The sequence below is a fragment of the Phocoena sinus genome, chromosome 13 (assembly GCF_008692025.1).
Source record: "Phocoena sinus isolate mPhoSin1 chromosome 13, mPhoSin1.pri, whole genome shotgun sequence".
Lineage (NCBI taxonomy): Eukaryota > Metazoa > Chordata > Mammalia > Artiodactyla > Phocoenidae > Phocoena > Phocoena sinus.
Window position 1 is genome coordinate 34125281 of NC_045775.1, and position 18935 is coordinate 34144215.

Consider the following 18935-nt stretch of genomic DNA (forward strand, 5'->3'; position numbering starts at 1 on the left):
GGAGAAGGAAGGGTAAGCTGGGGCTAAGTGAGAGAATAATACTGACATATATACACTACCAAATGTAAAATAGCTAGCTAGTGGGAAGCAGCCGCATAGCACTCGGAGATCAGCTCGGTGCTTTGCAACCACCTAGAGGGGTGGGATAGGGAGGGTGGGAGGGAGACGCAAGAGGGAGGCGATATGGGGATATAGGTATATGTATAGCTGATTGACTTTGTTATACAGCAGAAACTAACAAGACATCGTAAAGCAATTATACTCCAATAAAGATGTTAAAAAAAGAAAAAGAAAGTAGGTGGACTACTGAATGGGAGAAAACATTTGCAAATGATACGACTGATAAGGGGTTAATATCCAGCATATATAAACAGCTCATACAGCCCAACATCAAAAAAACCAAACAGGGACTTCCCTGGTGGCGCCGTGGTTAAGAATCTGCCTGTAAATGCAGGGGACACGGGTTCAATCCCTGGTCCAGGAAGATCCCACATACTGCGGGGCAACTAAGCCCATGCACCACAACTACTGACCCTGCGCTCTAGAGCCTGCAAGACACAACTACTGAGCCCGTGTGCCACAACTACTGGAGCCCGAGCACCTAGAGCCCGTGCACCACAACAAAGAGTAGCCCCCACTCACCACAACTAGAGAAAGGCTGTGCACAGCAACAAAGACCCAACACAGCCAAAAATGTTTTAAATAAATTTATTTTTTAAAAAAAACCTGATTAAAAACGCCAGAGAACTGAATAGACATTTTTCCAACAAAGACACACAGATGGCCAACAGGCACATGAAAAGACGTTCAGCATGTCTAATCATCAGGGAAATGCAAATCAAAACCACAATGAGGTATCACCTCACACCTGTCAGAATGGCCATCATCAAAAAGAACACAAATAACACATGTTGGCAAGGATGTGGAGAAAAGGGAACCTTCCTACACTGTTGGTGGGAATGTAAATTGGTGGAGCCACTGTGGAAAACAGTATGAAGCTTTCTCAAAAAGCTAAAAATAGAACTATCATATGACCCAGCAATTCCACTCCTAATTCAAAATGATACATGCACCCCAATGTTCATAGCAGCATTATTTACAATAGCCAAGATATGGAAGCAACCTAAGTGTCCATAAACAGATGAATGGACAAAGAAAATGTGGTATATATATAGAATGGAATACTACTCAGCCATGAGAAAGAACAAAATCTTGCCATTTGCAGCAACATGGATGGACTTGGAGGACCTTATGCTAAGTGAAATAAGTCAGACAGAGAAAGACAAATACTGTACATCACTTATATGTGAAATCTAAAACATACAACAAACTAGAATATAACAAAAAAGCAGTAGACTCACAGATATAGAAGACAAACTAGTATTTACCAGAGGGGAGAGGGAAAGGGGATAGGGGATCAATAGCTACAATCTATTAGGTATAAAAGAAGCCACAAGGATATATTGTACAACACAGGAAATATAGCAAATATTTTATAACAGCTATAAATGGAGTATAACCTTTAAAAACTGTGAATCGCTATATTGTTCACCTGTAACATATTATACATCAACTATACTTCAATTTAAAAAGTACATTTTTTAAAATTGTGATTATAAAAAAAAGAAACGGAACTTCCCTGACAGTCCAGTGGTTAAGACTTTGCCTTCCAATGCAGGGGGTGCAGTTTCGATCCCTGGTCAGGGAGCTAAGAGCCCACATGCCTCGTGGCCAAAAAAACAAAATATAAAGAACAGAAGCAATATTGCAACAGATTCAATACAGACTAAAAAAAAAACGAAGAAGAAAGAAAGAAGGAAAGGAGGTGGATAAAGATAAATAACTTCCCAATAATTATGTGCAGAAAAAAATTATAACTTCTAGATAATTCCAAATAAGCTTAAAAAGTCACCAAATGATTGGCCCGTCTGGGACACCCATAATAGTGTCCTGTCAGATCCCCTGCAGTGTGTATTGGTCTTCTGCTTGTGGGAGGAGAAGCCGGGTACTACAAATTTATTTTACACGCAAATACATATACTCCTACAAACACAAACACACACACACACACACACACACACACACACACACACACCCCTGTGGCAAATATGTGGGCTAATCACTAAGCTTCAGTTCATCCATCTATGAAATGGAGGTGACATCACCAATCCCATAGAGTCATTTTAAGGATTAAAGGGGATCATGCATTTAAAGTGCTCACCACAGTGCCCCGCATAGAGTAAGTACTCCATAAAGGATGTTAGTGGCGGTGTTGCTGCTGCTTCATTAATGTTAAATTAAGGCCAAAGAAAGACAGCGTTGGGCCCTGCAGGGTCTGAAGTGCCTCATCTCTGACAAGTCAGGCAGAGGTCAGACAGCCAGCTGTCACACGAGTTATGTAAGAGAGTCCTTTGTTAGATGGGAAGTTGAATCTCATGGATTCTGATGTCCCTTTTAACTCTGCCTCTGTGACTTTGCCTTTCTACGGTTTAACACACACATAGGGTCGTCAGGTCTTGGGTCTTCCAATCCCACCCCACCTTAACTGTGTCTGCCAAAAAACAACAAACCTGCACATCAAAGTAAGGTAAGACTATATGGCGAGATCTAATATCTGGGCACAGAAAAGGACCCCCCCCCCTTGTTTTTTAATCACTTACTACAGTGCCTAATATCTACTTAATAAGTGTTTCTTGATGAAATATTTCTAGCATGCTTGCTTTCTTTCTTCTCTACTTAATGAAAGCATTGCCTTTTCCTTGCCACTTAGAACAGTGAGTTTGGGAATGACATTTAGTACCTCTCCTGCCCTATAAAAAGGATGCATGACTTCTAATCATATTCTTATTAAAATTAAAGTCCTCCATTACTAACTAATGCTGAATTCGTTGTCACACAGGGGTTCTTAATCTTTTGTACGGTGGGATGCCTACCTCAGTCACTAAAGCTTATAAATGCACAAATAAACTACATTGTATCACAAAGGGACCAATTACATTGGAACACAGTTCCATCCATGGATCCCCAAGGCCCATGAATGCCAGGCAAGAACCCATGAAAAAAGACCCAGTAAATGATACACTTTCCGAAGACACAGGTTGTGATGAATGTGCTAACCACTGATAACCACTGAATCGCCGCCCTTGGTCTCCAGCTCCCCATTTTTGCAAGCAGGTCATTATCAGCCCTATGCTGTCCTCTGATGCAGAGAAGACAAATTCCTCAAGTTAGCTACTTCTTGCCTATTTTTCCATTCTCTGCTGCAGGAAAGAATGTTCATACAAGACATTAGAAGTTCTTTTCTGTTTGGCTCCCTGAGCCTGTGTTACTAGGGTCACAATGGTGGGATGCACAGAACAATGGCTATGAAATGAGCCAGCACAGATTTTGAATCCCACTTCTGGCCTGGGGTATGTCACTGAGTGCTTCTTCCTCTGAGGCATAGGAATAAGGATTGTTGTATTACAGGAATGGTATAAGTAGAGTGTCTGGCACAGAGCCTAGCGGATGGTTACTGTTCCACAGATGCTGATTTATTTCTTCCATACAAGTAGTTGAAACAAGTAATGTGCTGGTTATTTCCCATTTACTCTTTCAAATCCACTCCCTACCTTTCTTCAACTGCCTCTTTGCTACAGGAGGTTAAGTATACACTGCATCAATGCGTTCCCTTGCCCTTTGGCTTCACTTAGATCCAGACATTGAGAAGCACCATTTGGGTATTGGAAGCAAAGAAGAAAGTAAAATCAGATTTTAAAATCATCTAGCTCCCTCCCTACTGAGTCAGCCGAGCTGGGTGTGCACCTCTAACAAAGGCAGCCCTCTCCATAAACCATCCTCTCTGGGATCCCATAACCACTCCCTCCCTTACTCCTCGGGCCTAGGGATAGAATGACTCCTAGGCTCCTAGCCCTAGAGTGATGCCCCATCCATTACTGATCTCCTTTAATCCTGCCCACACCATTACAAATAGTGCTTTTACTAAGGTCTCCTCAATTACCCCATTGGTATAGCATGTTTCCTACTGGAACCCTGAATGACATAGACAATTGCTGGCAAAATGAGGAAGACACCTAGAGCAGTCTGTAAGGTGTGTGTCAAATCATTCAGACACAATCACACGCGCACACACACACACACACACACACACACACACACACACATTCTAGCTTGGTATTTGTTGTATTGGATGTGCCCTGGATGACACATCCATCCTTTTCCTTTTTCTGTTAAGAATGGCCCTTTTTATAGTGGAAAAAAAAAAGAAGAATGGGTGTCATTCTGAGATGTACAGAAATATTGAAACACTATATTGTGTACCAGGAACTCACGTAGCATTGTAGGTCAATTATACTTCAAAAACAAACAAACTCATAGAAAAAGAGATCAGGTTTGTGGTAACCAGAGGTGAGGGAGGAGGGAGAGGGGGATTTGGATGAAGGTAGTCCAAAGGTACAAACTTCCAGTTATAAGATAAATAAGTAATAGAGATGTAATGTATGGCATGATAAATACTATTAACACTGCTGTGTTATATATGAAAATTGTTAACTAAATCCTAAGAGTTCTCTTCAAAAATTTTTTTCTTTTTCTTTTGTAGTTCTATGAGATGATGGATGTTCACTAAACTTACTGTGGTGGTCGTTTCATGATGTATGTAATTCAAATCATTATGCTGTACACCTTAAACAGATACAGTGCTGTATGTCAAAATGGAAAGGGAAAAAATAATAAAAGGAGGAGGAGAAGTAGAGGAAGAAGAAAGGAGAAGGAGAAGGAAGGAAGGAAAGAAGGAAGGAAGACACCACTAAGAAAAATAAGACAAGACACGGACTGGGAAAGAACATTTTCAGCATACCTATGTAACCAAATAACAAAAAAAAACTTGTATTCAGTACATGTAAATAACTTCTACAAATCAACAATAAAAAGACAAAAGGCAATTTAAAATGTGCGGAAAACATGCAGTCATCTCTAAATACAGACACACACACACACACACACACACACACACACAATGGCCAGTGAGCACACGGAAAGGTAATCGACATCATTAGACATAGGGTAACGAAAATTAAAACCACGATATCACTTCATTCCAAGCAGGATAACAAAAAAAAAAAAAAAAAGACTGACAATACCAAACGTTGGTAGAAATGCAGAGCCACCGGAACACCCATCCACTGCTGATCAGTGTATAAAATGATACACCTACATCGGATGGGCCATAAATTGACGATTGCTGAATCTGGGTGATGGGTACAAGCATATTCCTTACTCTACACTCCCTAATTTTGTATAGGTATGACATTTTCTATCATAGAAACTTTAAAGGAAAAAAGAGTAAACGTCTGTACCCAAGGAAATGATCCTGATTCTCAGGAAAAGATATATTTTCCCCAGCTATTAATACCAACCAATGGTATTGGTTGTTTCATACTCTGGCTGCACGTCAGAGGTTTTTAAAAAATGTCAATCCCAGGCCCTACCCTGGACCATTAAATCTGAAACTCTAGGGATAGGGACCAAGCACAGTATTTTTTTAAACTCCCCTGGGGAGTTGAACGCTCAGCCATGGTCAAGAAACACAGATAAATACCAATACAATCTTAACTCCTGGTTACTTTTCATGCCCTCTTTGGATGCTACAACAGTTAGGGACCTGACAAGAAACAGAATTCACCCCACATGGGACTATTTGTAGAAATCTCAGCAGGATTAAGAGAATAAGTGCACCCAACAAGAAAGCACTGCATGAATTAATCCCTGGAGATGAAGGGATAAGCAGTGGAACAGTGCTTCCAGAGCCCAGGGAGGGCCGGAGCTGTGGGAGAGCCACAGTCCTGCATGCAGCCAGGTGCCAAGGCCCAAGGGAACACAAATAAGTACCCTGACCTCCCTCTAGTCCCGCCTGCCAGGCTGGCAGGGAAGTGACACAGAGCAGGACAGAGACGGCAGAGTGAAGAGGATGACGTCAGGCAGTTACATGCGCCCACTGCACAGATGTCAGCAATTCCAATTCCCTGCCACTGGTCTGGCCTGCCCACCAGTGTCTGGCTTCCCCTTCTCGCCCACTGGTGACTGGGGGAACAAGTGAATCACTTTCCTGAACCCACCAAGGCGGAGAAGGCCAGAGGCCAGTCTGGGAGGGTGCAGGGCAGGGCTTTCAGTTCTGCAGAGACTAAACAGTCTCAGACAAAGAATATAAGTCACCAAACTGCAGAAACTATGGAATCACATGTTATCTCAGCAGCAGAGAGTTCCTGGCCACTCATGACTGAAAGAAAGAAGGGAAGAAAGGAAAAAAGGACAGAGACTGGAAAGTATTGTTTTCGAGGACTGTATCTGAAAATGCTGTATAAAATCTCATTATTTGATGTAGAAGGCCTAGGTAAATCATCTAGCCCATTCCCCTCATTTTACAAGTAAGAGAACTGAGACCAGAGAGGTGAAGCGATTTACCTAAAGTCACCATCTGGTTAGGAACAGAGTCCAAATATTGTGACCCCCCAGCCCAGGGCACAACTCATGACACCACACAGCCCCTCAAGTGGTTGACCTCTTTGCCAGGCAAAACGGGATCATTAGACCCCCAGGGCAGCTAGATCATGTAAATACCTGCCACTTACATTTTACCTTTCATTTCTATCTAGATGTGATTGCCCAGATCTATTTCACGGTAATTACTCGGTCCACCTCAGGGGGCAGAGTTTTTACAGCTGAGAAAGGAAATAAAGGCCAACAAGCTTCCAGCTGGCTACCCCCGGGAGCAGCTGATCCAGAGGGCCAGGGCTGAGTGGGCCACCTAAGACAGCGAAAAGCTGTCCCAGCCACGTGAGCATGCGAAGGAAGCAGGCTTCATTAGCCTCCTGATAAAAAGCTAGTCAGCTCCCCAAACAGCTGTGTCCCGCATTTATTCACTCAGCCTGCAGGCCTGGGAGCTGGCATCCCAGAAGCTGGCACAGTCGATACATGGTAGAAGCTTAGGCAAGGGCCCTTCCCTGGCAAATTAGGAGTCTCTCTCCTCTGTTGGGGGAAGACACAGGTGATGGGAGACACTGAGGTAGCAGATCCCAGGGATGGAGACAAGGAAGCAGCGTGTTCTCCCCAGCCCCAGGCAGGAGGCAACGGGACAACGACTGAGGGCAGCGCTTCTAAAACAAGATCAGCTCTCCTGAGTCTGGGATCCTTAAACGGAGGTCCAACCGAGGATGAGGGGAAAGACCAGAGACGTCCCAAGATTTCTTCCTCTCGGAGAGCCACATCCTAGAAAGGGTCTGCAGAGGGTGGCTCCCGCCAGCCCACATCCCAGAATCCTCAACCACAGCCCTGTCAGTTCCCTTCATAGCACATCACAATCTGGAATTACAAATTTAATTGTTTGTTTACTTGTTTATTATCTGTCTCCCCCACATGACTAAGTTCCACGAGGCCAGGGAGTGTTGCACCCAGTATAAGGATGGCACCTTGTACATCGTAGGCACACAGAGTATCTGCTGGAAGTGTTAAATAAATGGATGACTGTGAAATACCCTTACTCCTCAAGAAGGACAAACTACTTGCAGAGGCAAATGAACTCTGGCATTTGTAAGTAGGATCAATTCCAGTGCTCCTGTATCTCCACTTACCTGGCCAACTGGAACCCACTCTGCCCTGTAAGATAATAACATTTGTATAGAGCTTTGTGGATGCTGAAGCATGGCTTACCCCCAAATAACTGCACTCATAAGTAGGAAACACTCATTCTACCTCCAAACCCAATGCTCTTCCCTCCGTCCATAGCATGATCAGAGTCCTGGTTCTGAGCACACACCAGGGACAGGCTCTATTGTTCCATGTTTGCAGAAGAAAAGCAGGAGTCCTGAGAAAATACTGGCTTTGCTAGTCAAAGTTAGGCCTGAACCAAGAGCCGAAAGTCCTCGAGGGACTTGAAAGGAGGAAAAAAGGAAATTGAGGCGGAAAGGGGCGTGGACACTTCCTCCGCTGGTAGAGAAGAAGAGAAGCAAAGGAGAAAAAAGAAACAGAGAAAAAGGGAGTGTTTCTGGTCCGGGAATTAAACAGCGAGATTAACGAAGTGGCCGCTAATCCTCCGTTTTGCCCCAGATGAAGAAGGTGCATTAGTCACGAGGAGAAGGCAGGCCACCCCGCCGAGAACTCATGTTCCCAGCGGGGTGTGCATTAAGCTCCTGCCTTTGGAAGGGCAAAGTGCTTGACACATATTAAAGCTATTGTTGTTATTAATAATGCCAACACTTTAGATTTGCATAGCTCCGTTCCTCCTAAGGGTTTAAAGCCTTTCATACATATTGTCTAATTCCCTCTCAGAATTTTTATTAGAAAAGTGTTCGTGGGTTGCTATGTAAATATATGTAAAAGTTCTTTAAAACATTTAAATACATTTTAGTCTTATCTATTCTCTCTTCCCCTGTCCCTGGTTTAGCACATTTCCATTTTGATTATGTCTTTGAAATGCCAATTTTCAAAACAGAAACCTAAAAGGGCAACTATAAACCTCCAACCTCTGGCCAAACTTACTCCCTTTCCATACCTCTGTCATAAGGAGTGTGGAAGCTTCTCTCACTTCAAAAACAGCACAGGACTGAGGAGGGGTGGGGGAGGGATGGATCGGGAGTTTGGGGTTTGCAGAGGCAAGCTATTATGTATAGAATGGATAAACAACAAAGTCCTACTGAATAACACAGGGAACTATATTCAAAATCCTGTGATAAACCATAATGGAAAAGAATGTGTGCGTGTGTGTGTGTGTGTGTGTGTATATATATATATATGTGTGTGTGTGTGTGTGTGTGTGTCTGTGTGTGTATAACTGAGTCACTTTGCTGTACAGCAGAAATTAATACAACATTGTAAATCAACTACATTTCAATAAAATAAATTTTTTAAAAAACAGTGCAGGGCTCACTTCCCCCCACCCTTGCTCCACCCTCCCTTTGGTACTTCTGCTCCTGAAGTAACTAAGGGGTAGAAACAATAGTTAATTCACGTTGAGCGTCTACTCTGTCCAGGCCACTGTGCTGATTGCTTTACAAATGCTGTCTTATTTAATCCTTGGGACACAGACTTCTAGTTGTCCCCCAGTATCCACAGTAATAGAAATTTTAGCTGGGCACACAGCTGTATTTCCAGTCTCCCTTGAAGCTAGGTGTGGCCATATGACTATTTTCTGGTCAATAATTAAAAGTATCTGTGGAGAATTCCAGGTACATAGCACCATCTTTAAGCATGTTTTTTCCTCTCCCCTGACTTCACAGGGATTCCACTGGTTTTTACAGCCTGAGAACCCAAAACATAACCAATTGAAAACCTCTGCTCTGACTTTTTCCTGATGATGGTTCAAATTTCTCTCTATTCCTCGACCTCTCCATCTTACTCCTTATATACTGGTGGTCTTTGTTCTCTCCGTCTTAGACCAACCTACTCTTAAAGGAAAACAGCCTGCCAATTTCAAGCAGTCTAGAACGATTTTCCTCTTGTCCTCTTTCCTCTACAGATCCTCCGCTTCTCCTCACCTCTTCCCAATCCATTTGTAACACCACTATTCACCAGGACCCATTCTACCTCCCAAAAGAGACAGCCAGGCTCCTACTCTGTTTGCATCTGCTGACATCACCCCCCCACACACCCACCTCCTCCATGCCATTCCTTCTCAGTACTTACCTCCTGGCCCACATTATCTCATCCACTTCACACGTTCTCTTTTCTCTTGACTGCAACAGCCATACTGGGGTTTCCCCATAATCCCTCTTAGATCAGGAAGGCAAATATTTATAATTATCTCTATTTTAACAATGGGAAAATAGAGGCACGAAGAGATGTGAGGATTTGTCCATGATTGCACAAAAGAAGGAAGGTGACACCTTAGCCTTTTGGATCCCAATCCAGGGCCCTTCTTTTCCCCCCTACATGCCTCTCATTCTCTCAGATACCCTCCCAGATTCCCTGAAGACCAGGGAATAGGTGGCAACTTTTACTGTCAATTACGGGCGCAGCTGGCAGCTTCTCCAAGGTCCTTCAGCAAGTCTTCACTGAAATGAGAACCAAGTGGTCTTCACTCTGCCCACCTCACCCTCTGCCTCCAACGAGCCAATACCAGAGAGCTGAGGGAAGTGATTTTATATATACAGACTTCAACTGATGGACTTGCAGGTATGAAGAAGAGATGGACATAGTTTTCAATAGTAAGTCCTTCGACACTAGGGAAAACACACTCATGACAGTTCAGGAGAACCCATGTGTTAGAGAGAAAAGAGTCTTGACCTGAGCTCTACCATTCACCAGAGCATCAGGAGAAATAGGGCTGAGGGGGACTTCTCTGGTGGCGCAGTGATTAAGCATCTGCCTGCCAATGCAGGGGACACGGGTTCGAGCCCTGGTCCGGGAAGATCCCACATGCCGCGGAGCAACTAAGCCTGTGCGCCACCACTACTGAGCCTGTGCTCTAGAGCCCGCGAGCCACAACTACTGAGCCCACGTGCCACAACTACTGAAGCCCACAGGCCTAGAGCCCACGCTCCGCAACAAGAGAAGCCACCGCAATGAGAAGCCCGTGCACCACAGCAAAGGGTAGCCCCTGCTCGTCACAACTGGAGAAAGCCCGCACGCAGCAACGAAGACCCAACACAGCCAAAAATAAACTTAAAATTAATTAATTAATTAGTTAACTTTAAAAGAAAGAAATAGGGCTGAGAACAGAGTACTAAATCTGTGTGGCCTCGAACGAGACCTTTCCCTTCTCTGGAGAGTGCTTCCATCTTCAGCATCAGGACCCACTGAAAGCAGGCCCTCAGATGCTCAGGGGAGGCTGAGTGTCATACAGAAGCTGCAACAGCACTGAGAAGGTACCATCTAGAGACAGAACTAGAGAAGCAGGGGCTATTTTATTAACTCAACAGGATTTGTGGATTAACTGGAAGTGGATAAGGGCAGAGGAGTCACTACTTCATAAAGCCAGGTGTCTTAGCTATCTTTGTACCCCTAGTTTTTATTGCCCACAGAATGTCCTAAATATTTGATGAATAAAGGAAGGAATGAAATGGGAGTGAGGCTAGGAAGTTGACCAAACATCCCTTATTGGGTAAGACAGCTCCATATTCCATCATGATATCTGGGTCTGCATCCTAGAAACCTGAGAGACTGAGACTGGAGAACAGCAGATTTTCCTACTTATTCAACATGGTTTCACACATTCACATTTTAAGTGCATTCACACACATCATCCTATGTACCAACAGAGAAGATTTGGTTATCAAAATTGGACTGTGAAGAACCTGATGCTCAAGTAGCTGATTCCACATCCAGAAAGGGAAGGATCCAGATATTCTAACCCTAAACCTGTGCTTCTTCCAGGATCAGGTACTCAAGAAGCTGGATACTGTAGGGAAATCACTCACAAAGAGAGGGACTGAACCACCTGACATCACATAGGAAAGACTTGCATATCACACCATCAACTTCCACCTTTTGGAAAGGGCTGCTAGACATACAACCCTCAACTACTGGCCCCGTGGATGGCCTAAGGAGCCCAGAAGTGTGGCTGGAAAAGGGACGAAGTGCAAATGAGTGTCACTAAGAGCTGGCCAAGAGGGATGGGGGTGTGGAGTGGGTAGGTGGTTATGTTCCAAAATTGGCCAGTGGGAGTGGGCAGGACAAAGCACAGAAAAGTAACATTTCTTGAGTACCTACTATGTGGCCGGCTCTATGATAAATACTTTACTTACACTGTGTCTTTAATACCCACAACAATGCTCCATAGTCAGTAGCATTAAGCTATTTAACAGATAAGGAAACAGAAGATCAGGGAGGTTACTTCACTTGTCTGGAAGTCAGACAATTAGAAGATGGCAAAGCTATGACTCAAACTGGGGTCCATAGGAATCCAACACCCATCCTCTCTGCACTATTTAGGCTGTCAAATTGTAAGAATATTACCAAAGTTCCTGAACTACCAAGGCCATTACAGGGATAGAGAAATGGCATAAAATTGAATTGTTTGTGTAGAGGATTCTTTCAGTTGGCTATTCAGCATCCATTCCCTTTTTCCTCCTTCCTAAAAAAGATCCCCATTCTGTTCAACTATCCATCCACCTCTCGTGTAACCCAGGCGACTCAGAAAAGCTTACCCCTTTCTAACTCTGGGCATAGATTCTGATTACTCACAACAAATCAATGGATAGCACTTTTCTGGTGATTCTCACTGATCACACAGTGGACATATGACCTACATTGGCCCAATCAGATTACATGAAAAAATTCACATTCCATATTTCAGGAAGACATCCCTCCCTCACTCTTTCCCTTCCCTCCCCCATCTCTCTATCCTCCACTCCCTCTCTCTTTATCCTAATGCATAAAATCAAGGGGACAGGTTTTCCCAGTTTCTATCGGCAGCCATCTTGTGACCAGGAGGAGAATTAGTCCAAAGGTGAAACAATGTATGGACTACATATCACAGATATGGAGACAACCTGGCTTCTTGTTGATATTGCTGAACCACTGAGTCACTCAACTCTGAAGCTTGCCCTACTTATGGATTCACTGTCACATAAGATAATTAATGTTCTATGTGTTTAAACCAGGTTGAATCAGAATTTTTGTTATTTGCAGCCAAAATCCTTTCGACAGTTTATTTTTCATCCTCTGTTTTTACAACAGATATGAAAATGATTCAGGTTAGGATGGGAGTGGTTAGTGAGGAAATGAGAGTCTGAGTCACTAATAAGTGCCCTAATTCAGTACTTTGAAACTCATCAGTGCTCATCAACACTTAGTCCTGAGGCAGCACATGGACAGTACCCCTGACCTCCTGCTGCCTATCCAGATGGCTTCCTGGCAACCCTGGATTTGATAGGTAAATTCTCAGACTTGTGCCATACAGCCATGAGGGATAGGGACAGCCTAAACTGGTTTTAATTAAGCAGTTGGAGGTTGAGAGGAAACTCTTGGTCAGGTTGGAAAATCCTCCCAGTGGCTTGGCTGAGGAGAAAAGAAGATTCTGAGTGAGTAGGTGAGATGAGTAAGACGATGTCCCCACCCCAGCCCCACAGTGTGGGTTGGTGTTGTACGGGGGTTTTTGATTCTCCGTTTTGTAGGTGTAGGAATGTCTGAGAATAAGTAGAGGTGGGAGGAAAGGATAATGGAAGGAAAGGAGCTGGGGCGTTGGAGAAAAGAAGAGGGAGCCCAAGGACTAAAGGACCTTGTGACTCTCTGTGAATAACCTGGCGGCCTTGGGATCTCCCTCAGGAGAAAACTATCCTTGGCAAAGCAGCAGAAAAACCAGGTTGGGGGGTTGACCATTTATTCACAGACACTTGTAACAACAGGGGCAGTATGGAGGCAGTTCTACAGGCACTTTGCAGGCTGCAGGCCACTGCTTGAAAGTTATAGAGGAAGAAAAAAAAAAGAAAGAAAAACAGAAGGTGGAGGGAGAGACAGAGAGAGAGAGAAAGAGAGAGGGAGGAGCCCTCATTTCTGAGAACATATGAGTCACTTTCCGGAGACTCCCAGAAAAATCTGGGAGACATTCAAGGGACTAGGTTCTTGCAGTTGTGATGTAGAGACTCAGAGCTGTCAACTTTTAGGTATTGATAACCATGCGGTCATATTTGAGTTTGCAGGCTACTATATCATGAGACGTCTGGATTACAGCAGTATTCCTAGGGTGACCAACTCATTCTAATTTGCTTGGGCCTTTCCTGATTTTAGCAATGAAAGCCCCATGTCCTAGAAAACTCCTCAGTCCAAGTCAGGTCAAAACGTCTCCTCAGGGCTTCCCTGGTGGCGCAGTGGTTGAGAATCTGCCTGCCAATGCAGGGGACACGGGTTCGAGCCTGGTCTGGGAAGATCCCACATGCCGCGGAGCAACTGGGCCCGTGAGCCACAGCTACTGAGCCTGCGCGTCTGGAGCCTGTGCTCCGCAACAAGAGAGGCCGCAATAGTGAGAGGCCCGCGCACCGCGATGAAGAGTGGACCCCGCTTGCCACAACTGGAGAAAGCCCTCACACAGAAACGAAGACCCAACACAGCCATAAATAAATAAATAAATAAATAAATAAATAAATAAATAAAAAAGTCTCCTCATAAGCAGCCCCTATCCACTCAACCCTTAGACTGAACATGTCCCACACTGGCCATTTTCTTAGTCTACATCAAAATGATTCAACTAGACTCAGCAAAAACAAAAACTGATGACTCTCACAGCCTAAAGCCTACTTGGGCTCCTGCAGTTGTGTTACTAGCCTGGTTAGAAATCAAGGAGCAACCCAAGAGGAAGAAACCCTGGCCTGAAAGAAATAAAGAAAGAAAGAAAGAAAGAAAGAAAGACAATGGGTAATATCAAAGAGATGGCAAAAATCCCCAGCGTACTGAGTACCACATACCAGATGTCAAGCCTTGCTTACTTTGGGAAGCTGCTAAGCACCTAATGAGCAAAAGAAAGGCTAGTTTAGATGCTTCTTTAAAAGAAATTAGCCAGGGAACAATCAAGAGCCTTGAATGAGCAATTAGCCCAACTGGCCAAGACTTAAAACTCCTACCTCGATCAGAACAGTTAATTGAAATTATTAACCTTTGGAGGGGAATTACTCTTTTTGAAATTAGTGAATGTGTCATTGGGGTTATGAAGAGCTACAAGGAAAAGGTCAATGAAGCATTTATTTGGAAAGAAGAAGGCCAAACTCTTTATTCAAAACCACAGTAATTAAATCAACAATATATTTAGCCAACGTGGGCATCCTTGAACTATTATGTTGAATATAATAAGGTATACTCTGTTCTAAGTTATCATGGAGCAGACAGGTTATCTACCAAACCCAGCCAGGGAAAAGGGGAAAATGGAAGCATATGTAAATCAAATAGTCTGCTATGATCACCCAAATTCAGCCTTGGAATGAGCATGAAAATGGAGATCCCCAGATGCCATCAAGTGTGGTCTATTTAGACATCACTGACTCTGAATTAAAGGCATCCTTCCTTTCATGCTCATTGTAGAGTAGATGTTCAATAAGACGTTTTAACGGCACTATTTTGGATATTCCAATAATTTAGACCAGTGGTCCTCAAACAGAAGCAAATTTGTCCCCAGGGGACATTTAGCAATGCCTGCAGGCATTTTTATTTGTCACTCCTTGGTGGAGGTGATGGGCAGGAGTGGTTGCTACTGGAATCTAGTAGGTAGAGGACACTACTAAACATCCTGCAATGTACAGGGCAGCCCCTACAATAAAGAATCACCCAACCCAAAATGTCAACAGTACCACTGTTGAGAGACTTTGATTCAAATATACTCTAATTTGAAGTTTGATTTTGCTCCAACTATAAAAAGAAAGGCTTTCTTGACAAGTTAATGGCACTAACATGATAAATGAAAATATTAGTTTGAGAAGTAAAATAACAGTATTTGAGAAACATCCTTGCATGTCAACATTGAGTGTAACAATGACAATTCTTTTGTCTTTTCCTTAAAGCCAATGTGTCAGGACTTTTAATTGGTGGTCTTCCTTTAATTATTAGTTCTTTAAATTATTAGTTCTTTAAAGTATTAGTTCTTTAAAGTATTATTAGTTCTTTAAAGTATTAACACTGTGTATACAGTCAAATCTTCCGTACTTTAACCATTTTTACTTATTAAGACTGAATTTCTATAAATATGTCCTGGGGATATAATACACACCATGGTGACTATAGTGAACAAGTCTGTACTGTGTATTTGAAATTTACTAAGAGTGTAGATGGTAAAAGTTCTCATCACAAGAAAAACCAAATTTGTAACTATGTGAGGTGATGGATGTTGACTAAACTTATTGTGGTAATCATTTTAAATATATACATATATTAAATCATTATGTTGTACATCTAAAACGAATACAATGTTATATGTCAATTATATCTCAGTAATAAATGAATAAATAGATAAATAGACTGGGTTTCTCTATAGCAATGAGCCAATTATTCAAAATTAGTGAGTTTTTTCCTTATTTTTATATTTTTTATATTGATTATATTTCCTTGAAATATATTTACATATATAACTATATATACATATAATTATCCTAAAATGCACTAATGTATTCATTTTTTATTTTTAATCAAACTTCTCTTTAATGAGAACTCAACTAAAAAGAGATCATATCATTTTTATGTTTCTTTATCTAGTTAGCTAATCATCCAGGGTTTAAAAAAAAAAAATAGTAAAACACCACTTTGTCTCTTTGCCCAAAGAGACAGGAGCTAAATTTTTGGCTGGAGTTTAATTCTGTATTTCTATTCCCAAGCATTTAATATTTATTACCTGGGAGACTTCTTTGTCAACAGAGCACATATTAAACCCAGTCACTGGAAGTATGTTTAGATTATATATGTTAATTTACATTTGACAAACTTGCCCCTCTGGCACCTGCTGGGACACTAGCTAAATGCATAGCCTGGTTGTATTTATCCAGACTCCATAAACAAAAAAGCCAAATCCCCACACAGGGTATAAAAACATGAATTACATGATCCAGTGAGAGTTCCTGAGGGAAATGGCAGCTTCCGAGAAAAAAAATTATTCCAGGGTAACTCACAATCTTTGATGAGTCATGTGTTTTTCACCTTGTCTTTCTCCAGAGGAGTGAAGAAGCACCCTTTGAAAGAACATAGTAAGCAAAAATATAGGTAAATACAACCTTCTTTCCTTCTACTCTTGAGTCTTCTAAATTATGTTTGATGGTTGAAGCAAAAATTATAATACGGTCTAATATAGTTCTAAATGTATAGAGAGGAAACATCTAAGACATCTTTATTATAAATAGGGGGAGAAGGGACACAAAGAGAGGCAAGATTTTTATACCTCATACAAAACTGGCAAAATTATGACACCAGCAGACTGTGATAAGATGTGTGTGTGTCTGTGCGACATAACACCTAAAGCAACCACTAAAAACACTCTACAGAGAGAAACACTCAAAGACACTGTAGGTAAATCAAAATGGAATTCTACAAAATGTTCAAATAACCCACAGGAAGGCAGGAAAAAGGAAACAGAGGAATTTAAATAATTTTAAACATAGAGGAAGAACAGAAAGCAAAAGATAAAATGGCAGGTTTAAACCTTAACATAACAATAATTATATTAAATATAAACAGTATGATTAAAAGTAAAAGGTTGAAAGTAAAAGGACGGGAAAAGATACATCATGCAAACACTAACCAAAAGAAAGATGGAGTGGCTGTTTTGATATCAGATAAAGTTGACTTTAAAGCAAAAAAAAATTACCAGAGTCAGACAGGGACATTATACAATGTTTAAAAGGATCAATCAACCAATAAAACAGCAATCCTAAATGTAAACATACCAAACAACACAGATGCCAAATATGTAAAGCAAAAACTGATGGAAGCTTTTGAAGAAATAGACAATTTCACAAGTATATCTGGAGACTTCAACACCCTTCAATCAACAATTGCTAGTACATCTAGACAGAAAATCAACAGGATAAAAAAGAACTCAACATTACCATTAACCAACAGAATCTAATCAACATTTATAGAACACTCTACCCAACAGCAGCAGAATACACGTTCTTTTCAAGTGTCCACAGAACATATACCAAAATAGACCATATCCTGGATCATAAAACAAACCTCAACAAACTTTTAAAAATTGAAATCATACAGAGGGTGTTCTATGACCAAAATGGAATTAAAACAGAAATCAATAACAAAGATAACAGGATAATCTCCAAACACCTGGAAACTAAACAACACCCTTGTAAATAATTTATAGGTCAAAGAGGAAGTCTCAAGGAAAATCAAAAAATATATTTAACTGAGCAAAAATGAAAACACAAGGTAACAAAATTTGTGGGACAGAACTAAGGCGGGGCTGAGAGAGAATTTTATAGTACTAAATGCATACATTAGAAAAAATAAACCCAAATCAAGCAGAAGGAAGGAAATGATAAAGAGCAAAAACAATCTCCCAACCCAGATGGTTTCATTGGGAATTTCTACCAAATGCTTAATAAAGAATTAACACCAATTTTACACATCCTCTTCCAGAAAACAGAAGAAAAAGGAACACTTCCCAGTTCATTTTATGAAGCTAGTATCATGCTGAAACCAAAACCAAACAAAGACAGTATTAAAAAAAAAGAAAACTACAGACAAATATCTCTCATGAACATTGATACAACAATCCTTAACAAAATACTAGCAAATGGTGCTCATTTCGGCAGCACACATACTAAAATTGGAACGATACAGAGAAGATTAGCATGGCCCCTGCGCAAGGATGACACGCAAATTTGTGAAGCGTTCCATATTTTTAGAAACGAAGACCCAACATAGCCAAAAATAAAAATAAATAAATTTATTTAAAAAAATAATAATACTGGGCTTCCCTGGTGGCGCAGTGGTTGAGAGTCCGCCTGCCGATGCAGGGGACACAGGTTTGTGCCCCGGTCCGGGAAGATCCCACGTGCCGCAGAGCGGCTGGGTGCGTGAGCCATGGCCGCTGAGCCTGCGCGTCCGGAGCCTGTGCTCCGCAACGGGAGAGGCCACAGCAGTGAGAGGACCGCGTACCGCAAAACAAAACAAAACAAAACAAAACAAAACAAAACAAAACAAAAAAACTAGCAAATGGAATTCAGTAATATAAAAAACTTACAGACCATGATCAAGTGGGGCTTATTACAGGGATGGAAAGCTAATCAATACAATCCACCATATCAAAGGCTAACGAAGAAAAACATACGATCATATTGGTCAATATAGAAAAACACTGGACAAGTTTGAACACCTATTCATGATTAAAAAAAAAAATCTCAGAAAAATAGGATAGAGGAGAACTTCCTAAACTTGATAAAGAACATCTAGAATACACTTACAGCTAATATTATACTTAAAGGTAAAAAACTGAATGCTTTCCCTTTAAGATG

At 41.7% G+C, this 18935-nt stretch overlaps 1 non-coding gene across 1 annotated transcript; it reads left to right on the forward strand.

Annotated features, from left to right (window-relative positions):
- The first annotated feature begins 18217 nt into the window (after window positions 1-18217).
- On the forward strand, window positions 18218-18324 carry LOC116764824. The gene has a single exon (XR_004353033.1). It is a non-coding gene; the product is annotated as a U6 spliceosomal RNA (small nuclear RNA).
- Window positions 18325-18935: the final 611 nt, after the last annotated feature.